The following is a 2,937-nucleotide window of genomic DNA, read 5'->3' on the forward strand; positions in this document are numbered from 1 at the left end:
AAAAGCATTCGACAAAGTACAGCATCGCTTTATGTTCAAAACATTAGAAAAACTAGGGATAACAGGAACTTACCTCGACATTGTAAAAGCTATCTATGCTAAGCCTCAGGCTAGCATCATTCTCAATGGAGAAAAATTGAAGGCATTCCCCCTAAAATCTGGAACAAGACAGGGATGCCCTCTATCACCACTTCTATTCAATATAGTTCTCGAAACACTGGCCAGAGCAATTAGACAGATGAAAGAAATTAAAGGCATAAAAATAGGAAAGGAAGAACTTAAATTATCACTATTTGCAGATGACATGATTCTATACCTAGAAGACCCAAAAGGGTCTACAAAAAAACTACTAGAACTAATAAATGAATTCAGCAAAGTGGCAGGATATAAAATCAACACGCATAAATCAAAGGCATTTCTGTATATCAGCGACAAAACTTCTGAAACGGAAATGAGGAAAAACACTCCATTCACAATATCCTCAAAAAAAATAAAATACTTGGGAATCAACCTAACAAAAGAGGTGAAAGATTTATATAATGAAAACTACAAAACCCTAAAAAGAGAAGTAGAAGAAGATCTTAGAAGATGGAAAAATATACCCTGTTCATGGATAGGCAGAACTAACATCATCAAAATGGCGATATTACCAAAAGTTCTCTATAGGTTTAATGCAATGCCAATCAAAATCCCAACGGCATTTCTTGTAGAAATGGATAAAGCAATCATGAAATTCATATGGAAAAATAAAAGACCCAGAATAGCAAAAGCAATTCTAAGCAGGAAGTGCGAATCAGGCGGTATAGCGATACCAGACTTAAAACTATATTACAGAGCAATAGTAACAAAAACAGCATGGTACTGGTACCAAAACAGGAGGGTGGACCAATGGTACAGAATAGAGGACACAGAGACTAATCCACAAAGCTACAACTATCTTATATTTGATAAAGGAGCTAAAAGCATGCAATGGAGGGAGGATAGCATCTTCAACAAATGGTGCTGGGAAAACTGGAAATCCATATGCAACAAAATGAAACTGAATCCCCTCCTCTCGCCATGCACAAAAGTTAACTCAAAGTGGATCAAGGAGCTAGATATCAAATCAGAGACTCTGCGTCTGATAGAAGAAAAAGTTGGCTCCGATCTACATATTGTAGGGTCGGGCTCCAAATTCCTTAATAGGACACCCATAGCACAAAAGTTGATAACAAAAATCAACAAATGGGACTTACTTAAACTGAAAAGTTTTCTCTCAGCAAGAGAAACAATAAAAGAGGTAAATAGGGAGCCTACATCATGGGAACAAATTTTTACTCCTCACACTTCAGATAGAGCCCTAATATCCAGAGTATACAAAGAACTCAAAAAATTAAACAATAAGAAAACAAATAACCCAATCAACAAATGGGCCAAAGACCTGAACAGACACTTCTCAGAGGAGGACATACAATCAATCAACAAGTACATGAAAAAATGCTCACCATCTCTAGCAGTCAGAGAAATGCAAATCAAAACCACCCTAAGATACCATCTCACTCCAGTAAGATTGGCAGCCATTATGAAGTCAAACAACAACAAGTGCTGGAGAGGATGTGGGGAAAAGGGTACTCTTGTACATTGCTGGTGGGACTGCAAACTGGTGCGGCCAATCTGGAAAACAGTATGGAGACTCCTGGGAAAGCTGGGAATGGAACCACCATTTGACCCAGCTATTGCCCTTCTTGGACTTTTCCCTGAAGACCTTAAAAGAGCGTACTACAGGGATACTGCTACATCGATGTTCATAGCAGCACAATTCACAATTGCTAGACTGTGGAACCAACCCAGATGCCCTTCAATAGATGAATGGATAAAAAAAATGTGGCATTTATACACCATGGAGTATTACGCAGCACTAAAAAATGACAAAATCATAGAATTTGCATGGAAATGGATGGCACTAGAGCAGATTATGCTTAGTGAAGCTAGCCAATCCCTAAAAAACAAATACCAAATGTCTTCTTTGATATAATGAGAGCAACTAAGAACAGAGCAGGGAGGAAGAGCAGGAAGAAAAGATTAACATTAAACAGATACATGAGGTGGGATGGAAAGGGAGAGAAAAGGGAAATTGCATGGTAATGGAGGGAGACCCTCATTGTTATACAAAATTACATATAAGAGGTTGTGAGGGGAATGGGAAAATAAACAAGGAGAGATATGAATTACAGTGGATGGGGTAGAGAGAGAAGATGGGAGGGGAGGGAGGGGGGATGGTAGAGGATAGGAAAGGTAGCAGAATACAACAGTTACTAATAGGGCATTATGTAAAAATGTGGATGTGTAACCGATGTGATTCTGCAATCTGTATTTGGGGTAAAATTGGGAGTTCATAACCAACTTGAATCTAATGTATGAAATATGATATGTCAAGAGCTTTATAATGTTTTGAACAACCAATAAAAAAAATTTAAAAAAAAAAAAAAAAAGATCTCCAAAGGCAGAATTTTGTGCCTCATTATTACCTACTATAGTCCCTGTTATTACTGAATAATAATATGATTATTCAATAAATGTTGAATGAATAAAAAAAAATGCACATTTTTGAAGTATGCAATATGATCAGTTTTGACAGATATGTAACCAATAAATCAATATAAAAAGCATTTCCATTACTTTTTTTTTTGAGAGAGAGAGAGAGAGAGAGAGAGAGAGAGAGAGAGAATTTTTTAATATTTATTTTTTAGTTTTCGGCGGTCACAACATCCCTGTTTTGTACGTGGTGCTGAGGATTGAACCCGGGCTGCACGCATGCCAGGCAAGTGCGCTACCACTTGAGCCACATCCCCAGCCCTCCATTACACTTTAAAATTTGAAATCATGCAGACTGTGTTTCATGATTTATTACATGAGACATCAGCACCTTAAGATATATAGAACCCCACCCCACATGTC

This window comes from Marmota monax, unplaced genomic scaffold (assembly GCF_021218885.2).
Source record: "Marmota monax isolate L192 unplaced genomic scaffold, Marmota_monax_Labrador192_F-V1.1 WCK01_AAM20220418_F8-fsc00180, whole genome shotgun sequence".
In the NCBI taxonomy this organism is placed as follows: Eukaryota; Metazoa; Chordata; class Mammalia; order Rodentia; family Sciuridae; genus Marmota; species Marmota monax.